This window comes from Lygodium microphyllum, chromosome 28 (assembly GCF_053477565.2).
Source record: "Lygodium microphyllum isolate KBCC chromosome 28, Lygodium_microphyllum_v1.1.10, whole genome shotgun sequence".
NCBI classification, from domain to species: Eukaryota; Viridiplantae; Streptophyta; class Polypodiopsida; order Schizaeales; family Lygodiaceae; genus Lygodium; species Lygodium microphyllum.
This window is the reverse complement of record NC_141162.1, coordinates 26,368,122-26,386,125: the sequence shown is the minus strand read 5'-3', so window position 1 is coordinate 26,386,125 and position 18,004 is coordinate 26,368,122. Positions and strand designations below refer to the sequence as shown.

Genomic DNA, 18,004 nt, shown 5'->3' with positions numbered 1-18,004 from the left:
TGGTCACTCGTGTCCCGCCCCCCGAATAAGAAGGTGATTGGAGTCAAGTGGGTCTTCAAGACCAAATACCTTAGCGACGGTTCTTTGGATAAGCACAAGGCTCGCCTTGTTGCTAAAGGTTTTGCACAGCGCCCAAGGATTGACTGTCATGATACTTTTGCCCCCACAGCTCGTATGGCGACCATTAGAGCTGTTCTTGCTTTGGCTAGCCATAGAAGATGGCATGTTTATCAGTTGGATGTGAAGTCGGCTTTCCTCAATGGTGATTTGAAGGAGGAGATCTATGTTGAGCAGCCTCCTGGCTTTGGATCTTCAGATGGGAAAGTCTACAGGTTGAAGAAGGCCCTGTATGGCCTCAAGCAGGCTCCGCATGCATGGAACGAGAAGATTGATTCGTTTCTCCAATCTCAGTTGGGATATCGGCGGTCCAAGGCCGATCCGCAGCTGTATGTTCACACTTCCGAGGATGATTGTGTGCTTTTTATCTTATATGTTGATGATTTGATTGTCACAGGTGATGCTGCACAGCAGGTCCAAGAGACGAAGTCAGCTTTACATCGGACGTTCGAGATGACGGACTTGGGTCTACTCCATTTCTTTTTGGGCCATGAGATTTATCAATCTCAGAGGGGGATCTTTATCTCTCAACAGAGATATGTACAGGAGCTATTGGTGTCTTTTGAGATGGAGGATTGTCGGGCCCTATCTACTCCTATGGATCCGAACTGGAAGGCCACTTCCCATTCAGCTTCTCCTTTGGCGGATGCGTCCCGCTATCGTCAGTTGATTGGGTCCTTGATTTGGCTTCTCAACACTAGGGTTGATCTATGTTTTGTTGTTGGGCTCTTGGCAGGGTTCATGAGTGAACCTAAGACGGTGCATTGGCAGGCTGCTCAGAGGATACTTCGGTATTTGAGGGGGACGTCTGATTTAGGGATTCATTACCCCGCAAGGACAGCTGGTTCAGATCTTGTACTTGCAGGTTGGAGCGACTCGGATTGGGCCGGTGATGTGGACCACAGGCGGTCTACTACAGGTTACTGTTTTACCTTGGGTGCAGGTGTTATTTCATGGAGTAGCAAGAAGCAGCCCATGGTAGCCCTTTCGTCTACTGAGGCGGAGTATCGGGCCGCGTCTTCCACCACATGTGAGGCTGTGTGGCTTCGGCGATTATTGGAGGAGCTTGGGTGCCCCCAGACTCGTCCTACTTTGCTGCGATGTGACAATGAAAGTTGCATTGCCTTGGCAAGGAACCCTGTTTTTCATGCCCGGACGAAGCACATGGAGATCCAGTACCACTTCATCCGAGAGAAGCTTCTGGATGAGACCATCACTGTGGAGTACTGCAAGACGGAGGACAATCTTGCGGATTTGTTTACGAAGGCACTTCCTCAGGCTCTACTTCGGAGACATTCCAGATCCCTCAGGCTTCTGCCCTGCCCACGCTCTGAGAGGGGGTGTTAGAGATCAGATCATAGCCTGATCAAGGGCAGCAGGGCAGGTGGCCTGGTGCAGTCGGACAGGCAATCGGACTGCACAGTCGGACTGCCACGTGGCAGTCCGACCTGCAGCAGGCAGTCGGCTGCATTTAATGCAGCCCAGCCGACTGGGCATTTCTAGCGCCCTGTTTTTTGTCCCATTTTCGGCTATTTATACCCGACTTTTTCAGCAGTCTGGCACACTTCTCTGCTCGCAGATTACAGACCGGTGACACGCGCAGATTCCGTCTCTATTCGCAGATTTCAGACAGGAGACAGTGCAGACTGCAGCAGACTTCGAGGTGAACAGCAGGTTGCATCGTCGAGGTGGAGACACGCAGTCCAGCGCACTGCCCCCGTGTATATATCTGCATATCTTTGTATTCAGCACTCTTTATACAGCAGATCTTCATCTTCCACTGTCTCTTTCTCTCTCTTCTCTCTCTGCGTTCTCTCTCTCTCAGTCCTACGCTTCCGCACCGCTGCACTCTGACAGAACGCCCTGCTTGTGGTGGAGCACATCGATGGATATGCAAGCTATGTCCTTATGTGTACACAAGTGGGACTGATAAGGTGTGCGCTCATTTTTTGGGGGAGGAAAAAGAGATACACTTTTGCACACGAATGATGCTTGAGAAGAGGAGAGAGCTCAAGGTGCAATTGATCAGGACCCTTTAGCTCGATCGAGGCAAGGTATGGTTGTTGATCTCGTCACACACGTTCCACAAGCAACATCAATTGCATCCTCTCCAATATTGACTACGACTACACCCTCATCCTCCTATGTCCAAAGTGTATTTGAGTTGGGGCATCTACTTCTGATATACCTCACATATGACAACAAAGTACCCTTGAGGTGTCGTGGAATCAGCAGCAGGAGACCAATGCTACTATCACTCACTTTTTCTATGTGGATCACATTGCCTTTCATATTGCAAGGTAAAATTTAACATTTGTAAAATAATAAATGTTTGTTGTTTATCTACTAAATATGAAATAAATTTTAATTTTTAATGATGAATGATAAATCTTGATTTTGATCTTTGAAGGTTGTATCCAATACTATGTGTATGAAATCTGAAATCATGATGTGTACTGTGTTTAAAAATCAATTAGGTTGGAGTTCTTCAAGGAAATGCTAAAGAAGGTTGCCAAATATGGCCCTATCATTGGAGCACTTGTATACTACTCTCTTGGAGAGGGAGAGACTCAAGGTTGAGCGGGCTACAAAGGATACAAAGATGCTTTGGGCACCATGGTGTGACACTCATCGCAGATGGATGGAGTGATAGCCATAGGAGATCTATTCATGAGCTAGTAGCATATTCTCATGGTGAAATGTATTTGTTTCATCTCATGATGCTTCAAGCACATGTAAGAATGCCAATGTACTTGCCCATGAATGGATAGACAGCATTGAGATGGTTGGGCCACTAAATATTGTGGCATTCATGGCAAATGGTGAGCCAACAAATAGAGCAGTTGGCACCATAGTTGAGAGCTACTATCCCCACATTACAATTTGTTTTTGCATGGCTCACTGTTTAAACAATCTTCTCAACTTTCATGGATTGAGCCGACCATTACTAAAGTTGCTAAGATGGTGACCTTTGTGCTCAACCATCAATATATTCGCCACAAATTTTCAAAGAAGTCTAAAAGGATTATCCTTAAGTACTTTGACACTTGTTTTGCTTACAACTTCTTGATGCTGAGTCGTTTAAGAGAGTGCAGTGATGCATTGAGACAATATTCATCAATGATGAGTTCAAGAGCTCCCCTTTCGCTTCTACTCTTGCAAGCATGTCATAAATAGATACAACTGAGGATATGGAATTTTTAGATGAGCTAAAGAGGATTGATGCCATGGTTCAGCCAGTTATACATTTATTGCACCTCGTAGATGCGATGCAACCATGTATTGGCAAGGTCTACAAGCCTATGGACAAGATGCTTGAGTGCCTAGAGGAGTTGGTGTCAAATGAGGATTGGTATGATGAGATCTACACCTTGTGTGTGACACGTTGGGATGCCTATGCATCTCCTTTGCATTCTGTAGCATACATGTTGGACCCAAAGCTTCAGGCTTGTAGGCAAGAGAGTGACAAGGAGGTTGCTCGTGACTAGAGGCGCATCTTGGAGCACATGGATCCTAATATTGAGACGAGGCACATATTGAAGGGTCAACTTGCACTCTACAAGAATTTCCATGGTTCATATGGTTGTGGTGATGCAAAGGTAGACAAGGTTCACTAATGGAGGTTCTCTATGGTGGGAGGATTATGGATAGAGGAGTTGGTGCGAGATGAGGATCAATATAATGAGATCCGCACCTTGTGTGTGACATGTTGGGATGCCTATGCATCTCCTATGCATTCAATGGCATACATGTTGGACCCAAAGCTTTAGGGTTATAGACAGAAGAGTGACAAGGAGATTGTTGATGGCTAGAGGAGCATCTTGGAGCATATGGTTCTTGATATTGAGATGAGGTACATAGTGAAGGATCAACTTACACTACAAGAATTTCTGTGGTTCATATGGTTGTGGTGATGCAAAGGTAGACAAGTTCACTAGAAGCAATCCTCTATGGTGGAAGGATTATGGATATGATGTCCTTGAGCTTCAGCACCTAGCAATTCACATTTTGAGCCAAGTTGTTAGCTCCTCTTGTTTGGAGCAATTGTGGAACTCTTACAACCACATTGCATCCAAGAAAAGGAGCAACCTTAGCGTGCAAAAGGCCAACAATCTTATCTTTCTCAATGCAAACTTACATATGCTTTGCAACAGTGTGATTGCGAAGGTCAATTGCTTTACTGAGTGAAAAATGAAGCAGGAGGAGAAGTAAAGAGCAAGGCACATCCCACACTCAAGAGATTGAGGAGGCAGCACAATAGATAGTAAAGGAAAACATTGGTGATATGGCTGATGAGCCTTGAGGTCCTAGAGACATGTATGATGTATGATCATTGATGATAGATGTATCCTTTTTTATGTACTAGAGACTAGTCACTAGACTCTAGAGTCTAGTTCCCATTGTGATCATGAATCATGACACGTGATGTATCTTTTTGATAGTTTATTAAGTACTTACTACTTAGTATTTATAAATTATGGCTCTTCACTCTTCAGTCTTAACTCTTTGATTCTAAAGTTTAATCATTAGAGTTTTAAGTTTTTAACAATTGTGTGCACATTGCACTTTAGTTTTTGAAATATATCTTTAAGTCTTATATGAATTTTTCAAATTTGCAATATTGATTGGTCTTAATAATACAATATAACTTATAGGCAAATGCCAACATCATATTGACCATTGCGAATGCAATGGTCAATATGATGTTTAAAGTATTCTTTTGGACTCTAGAGCGTCTTTAAATACTTGTATAGTTGTCTAATGTAGAATCCTTTTTTAACTTCTTGTTCCCTCTGTTTTCGGAATGAAGCCTCCTCGTTCCAATTGTGTTCCCATTCCCCCCATTCCTAGAATGGGCCTTCTCCCATTCCAACCATGTTTCCCGTTTCTATTCCCCATTTCCCATTTCATGTGGCTATAGTTTTGGCTCATACATATCAAAAGGGTTATAGGAACTTGACATGAGGCTTGGTTGTGATGGAGGAGATGGATCGCTAAACACGTTGAATGTTGTGGACCCTCCAAGATCAGAGAGATGGTCAATCTCAGCAATCGATCCAAACGAAGTAGTAGTACTCATTGGAGGAGTGTAAACCAAAAAATACGTGATGCGCAAGTACTCCTCAAACTCTTCATTTGTAAGGTGACCAAAACGAGAAAAAAAAAAACAATAAAGGTGAAGGTGTGTCTACCTCCTCCTTGAGACCATAGTGCCTTCTCTAAGTCTCCAATGATAAAGAAGCTTGATGGGGCATTGTAGGATCCCTAGAAGAAAGTGCCTGAGACATTATAAGTCAGAATTGAGTCGCGTGTGAGTCTCGCACAAAGACTAGTCTCCACAATCACTGTAAGATACTCTTTAGAAGAGCATCGCCTTTGATACAATGTGAAGATATACTAGGGTTTGCACTGAGGAAACACGTGTACGTACAACCAAGACTAAAACACAAAGACTCAAACGGAGACAAGCAAAACTCAAACCCTAAATGCAAAACGCAAAACTCAAAACTCAAACACAAAGAGAGAAAACTCTCCAATGAATGAATGTTGTAGATGAATGTAAGAGTATACAAAATGCCCGAGGGTAGAGCAATGCAATGTCGAAGAGTAACGTCCATCAAAGACGGATCCCAAGTGTAGTAACCACCAATCAGAGATGAGAGAGTGCAGAATAATGAAGGGCAGTAGACTGGTCACCAAAACACAACAGTCAAAGGCTGAAACCTAGTAAACGCAACAATGTAGCATCAAAGAAAGACTGAAAATTGATCACCCGATGCGGAGAAAAGTCAAGCAATAACACAAGAGGCGTTTGCACATATAGACGGCTTGCTAGGAAAAAAAAAAACACAAGTACTGCAACAATTACCTAGTGAGAAAGATGGTAGCAACCTGTTGTCTAATACCAGATGTTAGAAACATAGGCTTATCGAGTATTATAGTGACATAGCAAATGGAGACCTCCAAACAGCAAGGCCATATCTGGCTGCCTAAGGCTAGATAGTGATGGGTTGCAGTCAGTAATGGTTGGACAACAAAAGGTAGGTGGTTGATGGCTGAAATTTGCACAGTAGAGTGAGAAACCTGTACAAAAGGATGATGTTGAATGGTGGGCAGCCCATCTCTTTATAGATGTTGAAGGGTGCCCCAAAATATTAGGGTTTTGGGGGACCACTAAAACTCTCTCAAATCACACACCAAATTTGTGTTTTTCATTAATTAAGTGTGTTTTGGGGCTATTAAAAAAGGCAATCAGTTGTAAAGCGTATTTTCACTCAACACCATTATCATTATCATTATATATTGTTGTACCAAATAACCCATGATCTGAGAAAGGATGTTAGCAGATTTGCCAATCCATGTGTGAGTTTGTGCATGTTTCAATGAGCTGGTCATTATTTTACCAATCGCGATTTAGTCTGTACATGTTTTGGGCGCCTAATTTTGAGACCTATGGTCATTATTTTATGACTAGCCAATATTTTCTAGACCCATCGAACTTAGCCGATTAGTTCATGACCTTGTCATATTTACACGATTGATGGCTCCCTCCCCATTCATTACTTTGCATACTTCTACAACAAGTTTCATTGGAGAGAGGAAGCCAATGCTAGTGCCCATCTAGCCAATACCTCACTTTTGTTTCTTTACCAGCTTGCCTTAAATATCAATTCCATTTCTCAAGCATTCTTATAAATTCTCTCTCTAGTATTCTTTTCTTTTGCAGTGCTTTCCTTTTAACCCCTCTCTTATGTTATGCAGTCCATGCCCACAAATTTACACACTTTCATCACTGCATCCACTTTTGACAATCATGACCATGGATTCTCCACCTTCGACTCGATTGCCAAAGTGTCTCCCCATATAGAAATAGACTAGGAGCAAATATTGTCTATCATTGAACCATCCCATTATGGATCTTGAAGTCAAACCCACTCCATGACTTGAACTACTAACTAATTTGATGCATGAAGATAGCCCCCATCAAGGTCCATTGCATTATATAGATAAATGGCCAGTATTAGCAACCCTCCCTCTATGGCTTGAGAATACATGAGGAGCACCACTCCACTACTAAAACCCAAGGGCATCCCACTCCATGCCAAGTCATACACCAAAGGAGAATAAGTGTCGTAATGGAGACCGGACGATGTTAGAACTACTATAGAAAAACCCAGCAATCCAACCTAGTGTAGTCATAGGAGATGCAAACTTTCCTTCCTAATAACCCACCATCCGAGCTAGTATCAAGAGCCAATATAGCAACTATTTGTCTATCACTTGCACAAAACTACACATAGCACCAAAGAACAAGGTGACCCTCATGGCAAAACTTGCACAAACAAACCCACCAAGCATTGGTCCAGCCTAATGAAGTCGTACGAGATGCCACCTTTCCTCCCTAATAAAAAACCACCATTTGAGTCAATCCAAGGGGTCAAGAGTTCATATAGCAGCTATTAGTCCATCAACTAATCATGAGGGCCAATCTTTTTCTATATGTAGATGCAAGAGGATTCTAACTTTCTTGTTTAAATTGGTTTTCTATTGCTGAATTTCTTTACTTGTTATTAAATGTTTGCAACTCAAAGTTCACTATCTTATGGTTCACTAAAGCCGAGTTTCAATTTCCTTGTACTCCCAACACACTCCACAAAAGACCTACTTGCAACATTTTTCCTAACTCCATATCTATTTTGGCATTTTCATTGCACCCTCCAACTCAATTTTCCATTAAGAGTGACATCAATGCATATTGATGAAAATCCTAATATTATTGGGGATGAATAATCACTTTAATGTGATACAACACAAAAAACCCAATGGTAGCATTTTTCTTAACTCTAAATGTATTTTGAAGAGTTTGATGTACCTTGTAACTAAGTATCATTCAAGAGTCCAATGCATGTTCATGGAAATCCTAATATTATATTGTATGAATGATCATTTTGATGTGATAGTGACCCAAAGATCACATAGTTAAGTTTGTCTAAGCCATGCATAGGAATCATTTGGCTCTAAGATTTTGATGCAAGATTAGTGACATGGCTCAAACTGTCACATAGCCTTCCCCTTTCATAGACAAGATCATGCCACTTACTAATCAGCCAACCCCTCAAATGCAGCAAATTTCATGTTTAAAGTAGTGAGGCTAAAAATCATCCAGCTTCTACCAAACACCTCGAATTATCTTCAATTTCTAACAATGAAGATGGCATCATCTCACTACAATCATGCTTAGGACAACTCAAGCCTCTTAATATTCTTAATTTAACATGAGTCACTTGCTCCACTTACTAAGATAAATCTCACATCTATTTCTAATGAGAAGACTAACACCAATCAAGCAATCCACCTCCCTCACTTTTTTAACAATGTTGATGCATCAATGGAAAGTCAAAGCTTGGAGGATTCCCAATGTTCACTACTTTAGCAAAGAGGATGCAACACATGCAACGGCCACCATCCTTCCTCAAGGGCTAATCAAATTGCCTCAAAAACTTAGTGGTTCCACATCGCACAAACATAGTTTTCAATGCCTTGAATATTAACTCAAGGGCACATGACAATGGGAGGGTACGCATCACAACCGCAGATATTACCCCTTCCTAGTATGCACCAAAGATTGTTCCATAATGCATGAGCACTCGCCTACTCCTTTCTCTTCAACTAGCTTTGTGCATCCCAAATCAAAGCAACCTTGGTCAAAACTTGAATGGCAAGCAATTGATCATCGTATTTAAGCTAGCACTAAGGTCACCTGTTGAGATTTGCGATCACATCCATGCTGCCTCTTTGTAAGAGCAAATGGGTTGAGGACATGCAAAGCTGCAAGAATCCCATAGACATAGAGAGAAAGATTGGCACCTACCCATCTCGATATAACATTGTACTCGGTTGTCACTTTCATATGAGATGAATGTAATATCATAATGCTTTCTCTTTTTAGTTAGTGTCTTTGTTATTGTCAGTTAGTCTAGTCTAAGCCTCAGTCTTTGTTAAGTCCAATCCTTGTCATGTTATCATGAGCTGGCATAATGCTTTCTCTTTTCGGTTAGTGTCTTTGTTATTGTCAGTTAGTCTAGTCCAAGTCTCTGTCTTTGTCAAGTCCGAATCCTTGTCATGCTATCATGAGCTGTGTCTTCATCTTCCATCCTCCATAATCATTGCCATGCTCTAGATCCTGTGTTTTTCAACATGGTATCCCAGCCAAGCGGGCATGACATTACATCTCCAACTCTCTTTTACTGTCATGTAGCTTGGCTTGAGCTCAGTCCCCAGCTTAGGACCTCATCTCCCACTTATTCTTCTCACTACCCTACTTGGCAGCCATAGCCACCTTGCTTTAAGCTCTTAGATCTCTTCAACCAGAAAAGATCTTGACATGCTTCCTTCTAGAGATCGCTACTCTTGCTCCTGGAGCTCCCTTCTCTCATCTCAAAGCTCAACATTAGGCCATCTGTAGCTCAGCATTGTCAGCTCTGTCAACTTCTATTCGATGTGACCTCCATAGCCAACAGGATCTGATGTTATTGGAGCTTTCATAACTCTATCTACAAGCCATATCTTAAGTCGATTTCTTCTGGAAAGCTATTCTACAGATTAGGACACTTCAATCCATCACGACAGATCCCAACATTACGTGCATCAAAAGGCAACATTGTGAAAATTCGAACTTCCTAACGAATCTGCGCCTATCTTCGTCCGTACGCTTTGTGCTACTAGCATCCACCATGGTTTACACTGTGGCTATAGGGCTTTGGAAGCTTACTACATAAGCTTCATCTTCATCAAATATTTCGTCATAAGATCGTGTGTACGGGTTACTGCAAGCAGAAATTCACTCGGTCAAAAACCCTAATCACAGTCCACCATAGCCAAAGTTGACTAAGCTTCATTTCTCACTTCATTTGCTATCTTTGCTAGTTGAAAGGCTCAAGGGACCCCCAGTAACACTCATCTACTCAATGCCACTCAGTAGGAGGACAAATCTTTGAGGATTTTTGAAGATTTCAATATCTCAAGCTCAACAAGGAGCTCAAGCTCTTTTTCAACCTCACTCTTCCCACTCTTCTCATTGGAGATCTTGCCTCTCTCTCTCTCTCTCTCTCTCTCTCTCTCTCTCTCTCTCTCTCTCTCTCTCTCTCTCTCTCTCAACTAATTTACCAACAAGATTTTACCAACAAGGAGGGGACTCAAGCATTGAAGGGTTCACATCAAATCATCAAGCAAGAAGAATCAGCATCAACACCAAGCTCCTCAAGATAGTATCTCTTGATACTAAGTTAATGTTTCTTGGCACTTGTGCTCTTTAGCACATTCAAGATCAACTCTTTGCTAGTCATTTGGAGCTAGTATCCTATCATGGGAATGTCAAATAAGAAAAATTTTATATGGGCCATAGCTACTTCCAACAAAGAGTAGCATTACTCTTGTTGCTCATTTGCATTACATAGAAGACTTGTTTGACCCACTTGCAGGAGGATATGAAGTTGCCTACACCAAAGAGCAATCAATGTATTCATTTGAAGAACTTGAAGACATGCCTACTACCTTGGAGATAGTACAAGATCTTGAAGACATTTCCATTGCCTCAAACATAATGATATATTTGCTTGAGGGGAACATGGACATGAAGACTAAAGCAGCTAATGCAAGCAAAGTGAAAAACAAGTACAAGATCAAAAAGAGCAAGCTGGACTACTCCAACAAGAAGACCTGCAATAAATTGAAGATCTATGTGAAAAGAAATATTGAAAACTGCAAGGGCCTGACGGTCCTTGACCCAATTTTTTACTAGACTTTTTTCAACCTTGTAATGCCTAGCCCAAATGCTTTTGACATAAGCTTGTAAACTCCTCATGTAGCCGTGTACTACAGCCTCTGTACACTTTGTGAGGCCCCTATTACAACCTCTGGATATACACCATGTTTGAGGTACCCACACTTAGCTGTTTCTACGACAGTCTCTGGTGTTTTGCCATGTTTATGGTGTGCCCACACTTTGGAGGTGTTGCTTTCACTAAAGCCTCTACACACTTTGTACTTCTGGTTGTGATTGAGTAGGGGTGTTGAGATTTGCAATCACATCCATGGTGCCTCTTTGTAAGAGCAGATGGGCTAAGGACATGCAAGCTATAAGAAAATGCAACCCAATAGCTTGCCAAATAATTGTAATGTAGTATCTAATCTTGCCAAACGAAGACAACCTAAGGAATCCTTCCAAATAGAATGCCTGACCATTAAACACATTTGTAAAAATATTGGGCAATTTTCATACTACAAGACAACAAAAGCATATGCTAGAACCATGAGATGACCACCATTGACAACCGTGCAATAATAAAGCGAAGCAATGTTGAGCTTGCTAAGGCTCAAGCCAACTAGCAATGTTAAGACAACAATTATTCCAAGCCAAATATATAGAAAACCCAACACTAAAACCCACCATCCAACAACACATGTATCGTCCTTGTGCCGTACACATAAGTTTTGATAACATGAATAGAACATAGGGAGTAACAAGTCGCAAGTGATGATGAGAAAAGAAAGCCACCCTCACAAAAACTAAGCAGAAGAGAACAAAGGAAACACTAAAAAGGACCCAAGGAAACTCTAAAAATACCACATGTCTGCTAAGAGGAGGGAGACCTTGAATCATTCAACAATATTCAAGTTGCCCATTACCACCTCACCTTACATCCTAGTATTAATAGTACATTGTAATTGCAAATGTTATAAAACCAGTAGCATCTTTTGGAGTAAACCAAACAAAGAAGCTAAAGTTTTGATCCTCACTACAAATAACTCAAGTTAAACCATTGAACCCTAACACAATCCAAAGATAAATACATACTCATTAAGTATAACGCTTATGAATGAGACTAAAAAATGGAGCACATACAGTTGTTGCATGTTGAAATTTGAGCAACAAAAGAGACAACCTTTTAATCAGCTACTCTCTTGTTAAGCATATCTGATTCAAGGCTATAAACAACTTTTGTGGTGACAATGAAAAGTACTCTCATTCTCAACATCACAAAAGTCAATTAAGCTCACAAAATGTAAAAATCAATCTTTGTCAACCATTCGCAAATGATGCATGCAAGGTTTGGTGAAATAAATATGGAGCATGAATCATGATGCATCCTTTAGCCAACAAGATTGTTTGTAGCCCTGTCAGATATCTTTGTCATAGTAAGCCAAACAAGGGCTTTCTTCCACAACACCATCAAATTGATGGCTAAGGGGATGTTGAATGAAGAATGATGATTCGTTCTTGCCCACAAACATTAGAATTCTTGTATGGGATCCTCAAGACATTTCATGTAGTTGCTCAAAACATGAAAGCATTCTCCCAACGTTTTTTTTAAATCTCTATCGTTGTTAGCGTTAGCATATCAACGTCTCCTTCTTGGTGAGCCTTTTTGTATCGTGAGTATTTTGGGCATTTCATTGTTGCCTTTGATAACCTTCGAATAGATTGGACATTGAAAAACTCGAAAGTTCATACAATGAAAAATAGGATCACTTTCCTAAAATCGGTCTCTCTCGCACTAAGTCGATAAATTACCACAGCAACCCACAACAAGAATTCTTTGAGCAAACTTGAAATTTTGTTATTAAGCAATCTTGGTGAGCTGTCTGACTCCGGAAAAGAGAAAAAATTATACGTCAATATTGTACTACATTTCATTACGGAAAAGAAGTATCAACCAGCTTTATCATCCGTTACGACGACTCTGAGACAATAATCGTACAGCACGAAATTTCCGGTGCAGCTCTGGAGAGTTTGCATGATCCCATGAATGTCATGTTACATGGCAACTAGATGAAGCTGCATGTCCTAGATTGAACGGTTCAACGACTTCATACCCTAAACCAAGAGATGGCTGAAAGCAAAAGCCACAACTTCTGGTATAGATGTCGAAATCTATCAAAAATGCAGGGAAAATGACGATGAAAGAACGACATAGCCGACAGAATGTGTAAGACAAAACGGGAGAGAAACAAACAGTGAGGAGAAGAGCACCTGAAAACCTAGGGCCGGGCGAGTCCGCAGACGCAAGGTCGCCGCATGGGAGGACGCCAAACCCTAAGGCCGAAGCAACAAAACCCTACTTGTTCCGCGCCACAGTCAAGAAGATCAGCTTCTCGCTTTGACTCGATAAAACCATTCGTCTTCACCTGCTCGTTTTTTTACGTCTCTCGTCTCCTCCTCTCTCATTAGCCTAACCCCAGAAACACCACTCTCAACCACATAGTTCATACATACACTAGTATCGTCGGTTAGTCGCGAAAGGGGTGCTTTCTAGACCTAAAGTAAGGGGACCACCTTACTTTTTTTCTAAGCTGCGAATATTAAATTTTAAAATAATACATTAATGACATTCTTTTGTGAATGTGAAAATACCATATTAACCCAAATACTAACATCAGCATTTTTTTAAATGCATTGTCAAATGGCTATTTTATTACTATGAGATTTTGCCCAAAACACCATCTCGAAGGGTGGCAAGTGTCGAAGAGGCCATGTGCAGCAACTAAGAGGGATTGATCTTCCAACTAAGGGGGAAACACACACCCCTTGATCAACTCGGCTATGGCTCATTGGCATTAGCATCAACATTGGTGAACAAGCAAAGCCACTAACTGTTTAAAATCTAGAGAGTAGATTGTAAGCTACATCACATACTTGGATTTTCCCACTTACTACTTTCAAAACTGCCAAAGCTTCATTCTTGCACTTAGCTACTAGTTTCTTGGCATCTAATTTACCTTATTTGGCTCTTGAAACTCTATTCTTGTTCCACCAAATATACTTGCAAACAATGACCCTCGTAATATTCCACACTTTTAGGGTCACTTCATCCAAATTAGCTTGCTCTCCAAAAAGTGTTATGTTCATCCTTAGATTGGTATTGAAGCTAGCCTTGTTAAATAGCTTCTTGATTTTAGCCCATATGTCCTTGGCCTCTAGGTAATTCCAAAAAAAAAAGAGTAATGGTTTCACCCTCCCACTAGCACGATAGACAAAAAGGGGACAAATTCAAAATCATCTTCAAACTATCCTCAATCTAGATCTTCTTCGTCACAATCCTCCATAGCATGAAGTTCAACTATAGACTTGGAGTTGCCTTTCAAATTGGCCTACTCCTCCTCTTCTAGTTGCCCACCTATGTGTTCAATGGGAATCTTTTGGGCCATTTTACTTGCACTTTAACATATGTTGCTTTGACAAAAGACAATCTAGACTCCTAGTATGTGTTTTTGGGTGTAATATGCACTGTGTCAATCTATTAGGAGCAAATGGTTTTTTTTAGGGCATCTTCCTTGAACTTAACATATGTTTGCTTTAATCTTCATTTATGCAGTTGGTGTAAAATGCACTACATTGATCACCTTGTAGCAAGAGGGTTGTTTTGATACCTAAAGTAAGGGGGCATCTTACTCGCATTTAACATCTTTTGCTTTGACAAAAGATAATCTACACTCCTAACCCATGTTGTTGGATGTAAAATGCACTACATTGATCGATTAGTAGAAACAACTTCGTTTGACCTAAAGTAAGGGGGCCATCATACTTGCACTTAATATATGTTGCTTTGACAAACCACAATCTAGGCTTCCAACCCATGTTGTGTTGTGTAAAATGCACAACATTAATCAATTAATAGCAAGAGGTTTCTTTCAAGACCTAAAGTAAGGGGGCAATCTTACATGCACTTAACATATGTTGCTTTGACAATAGATAATATATAGCCTTAACCCATGGTGTTGTGTGTAAAATGCCCTACATTGACTTGTTGTGTGTGTGTGCGCGCGCGCACGCGCGCACGCCTTTAATAATCTTTATATTGCTACTTTGGACCAATGTGCATGGCATATGTGTTTGTGTCTATGAATTCAAATATTTTACATGAGTGTGGGCACATTGTTTGTATATATTTGTGAAGTGTGAAGTTATATATTTGAGTATTGTTGTTTAGGTGATTTGGGACAAATTGTTGGTTTGGAAGTGATTTTGTTTGTAAGAAGAAGCTCTAAGAATAGATTCTTAAAACTTTGTCATAATTCATTTGAATTCAATGAAGCTTATTGAATCTTAGAATTTCCCACTCTAAAAAATATGTGCATGTATTTGTGACTTTTTGTGTGAATTTTTAAAGAGTAATTTAGAAAAAAGAAAAGCATGGCATGGTCCTCAAATACTTAAATGACTAGTCTCGATAACTTTACAAAGAAAATGTTTACATGCCAACTTGAAAAGTCACATTATGCAATTATACAAATAGATATGCTTTAATTTTTACTTCCTATATTGTGTATTGTGTGAGATACAACCAAGAAAATGTGCTCAAATGGCATTTTTCCTTCAATTAGACTAGTTGAATGACTATATGTGGACCTTGGATGTGAAAGTTGTAACATTCTAAAAGGATTGTGTAAGATACTTTTGCCAACAAGAGTACTAGGGAAGCACAAACATACATCGAGCTATATCATGTCATGCACATCCTATCAACATTAGAAACTTTTATACATATATTTTTATAATATTGAGAAGTTGGAAGGTTAAGACGTTGACTACTTTTGGAACAACAAATTCTTTCCTAGATTATTGTGTTCATAAAGGTTTTGAGATAGGAGAGTCGCGGGCCTACAACATGGCAATGTTCATAGTTATTACTATAAAAGCACTTAGTAGCTTCTACATGATGCTATGTGACTACCTTCCATGCATGGTTGCATACAAAATCCATCTACACACAAACAATCAATAGAGGTTGTTATGCCAAATGAGAGCAATGGTGATGGCTAGCATGAGGTAGATATGAGGACGTTGAAAGAGCTTGGAAATGATATGGGGGTGGGCTATGGTGCAATTGTATGCAATGAATAGATAGATATGGAAGCTATTGAGAAGGAGTTATGAAAGAATCTACAAAAACTTAACAAGAAGGAAATAAAGGACTTGAGCTTTGATAAGAAAGTTATGCACATGCTAGCAACCTTTTGCCTTTTTCCTCCCTAAGCTCAATAGCATATTTCATTTGTTCTTTGTTGCTATCGGGGTTCATCTATAATTCGTGGGGCATGTTTCGAGTGAGCTCAAGTTTGAGTGATGGTTCAAGTATACCCTTCCAATCAAGGGCCACACTGTGTTAAAATGACTCTGTAGGGAAATATTTATTCTCCACATTGCGATGCTTAGCTGCTACAACAACAGGCTCAAAATTTTCACTGAAGTTAAGTTTTCTCCCAAACGCTTGCTATGTGTGCAAATCCTATGACCACATTGCATGGGCATACTCTAATCACCATGCATAGCATAAGCTAATTGTAATGGGAAGAAGTCTAAGGGAGAGTTGGCTTCCAATAAGCAACAAGTAGACCAACCAACTCAAGCCAATGTCCACACTCAACAAAGCACCCCAAAGGAGCATGACAAGCCTATTGGATTATGTACTTAGAAGCCATAAGCAATCAACAATAGAGCAAATGTCCAAGTAAAGAAGCATCCAAACTATTGGGCTAAACACACAAGAGTCATGACATTGGATAGACTTCTATTATCTCAAAAGTTGCGACTCACTTTGGTGACAATCTCTCACCTTATCTTCTTGACACTCCACTCTAGCTAACCATGCATCATTATCTCCATTCCACGAAAGCAAGAATATAAGACTAGCTTCAAGGTGTAGTGAACTCCCTAACTTACCTTCTCACATTGTAGTTCGAAAGCTTGAAGGCTTAAAAAGGGTTCCATGACCCAAACAACACAATTTGATGTTGTTGTTGTCATTTGCATCCACCACCAAGTATGCCCACATTGAAAGAAGAAGATGGAGAAGAGCTTCACCTTACCAGATCCCTCACTCTCTCGCAATCTCACAACCTCATACATAACTTCAAACTCTCTTACCATGGATGGAAAGAAGAAGAAGATGCAGAGATTCACTTTCCCTTAGTCCCCAACTCAGTACACCTCTCACTCTCTCTTTTCCTCACACTTAACAATGGAGACAAGATGTTAGAATAACAAAAGTGAATGGAAAGCTTCAATAGTTGCACTAACAAAGCTTTTGTAGCATGAATGCACCAAAAAGGTAAATACAATTGAGACCTTCCAATCTTATCTAGATCAAGATTAGGGTTAATAGGTCACTTCTCTAGGATGGCACTCCATTTGTATTATAGGGTTCACATCCCACTTTGCATTTTAGGATTTTCACAACTGTGAATTAGGGTTTGCACCCTCTTTTGGCCATCTCATCCACTTTGTGGAATTTAGGCCAATCCATCTATGAAGCATGCTTATACCTTGACTTAATTAGACCTAGCCTATGCTATTGCAATTACATATTCATGTGCACAATCCATGCAACAATTGTGAGTATGACAATTATGACTGTGGGTGATAAATACAATGTGCATAGGTGTACTGAGCCTACCTCTCACAAGATAATACAACCATGACAATAAATAATATGATGATGTGTTGTAAAAATAATATCCTTCCAAAAACAATGCCAACACTTGTGCTTTAATTGCATTTGACCTTTGACTTTGCCTTTGATTGTAACATTTCATATTTCCTATTAATATTATCCCCCTTTGAGATGAGTGCCAATCCCATGGTACTCATGTTAGAGGTAGACGTGAAAGGTTGGGATGATTAATAAGGAAGCTTTGATGGAGGAGCAATGCCTATTGTGGTGAATAATCGTGGTGGCTCTGATGATGATGATATCCTATGGATGGTACAGATGATATTGTATGTATTGTGGTAGATGATAGCAAAACTTGTAAAAGTTGGTGGTGTTGATGTTGGTATGCTAGATTGTTGATCCTTCGTGTTGGATAAAGCTTAAATGGCTAAAGA

General features: G+C 40.4%; 1 protein-coding gene across 2 annotated transcripts in view; it reads right to left on the bottom strand.

The window, feature by feature from the left end:
* Window positions 1-13,393, bottom strand: part of LOC148011266 (uncharacterized) — a 36,302-nt gene extending 22,909 nt beyond the window's left edge. For both annotated transcript variants that reach the window (XM_087670988.1, XM_087670987.1), the window contains exon 1: window positions 13,151-13,393. The gene's annotated coding sequence lies outside the window, so the exon portion shown is untranslated. The remainder of the gene's footprint in view (window positions 1-13,150) is intronic.
* Between the last annotated feature and the right edge of the window lie 4,611 nt (window positions 13,394-18,004).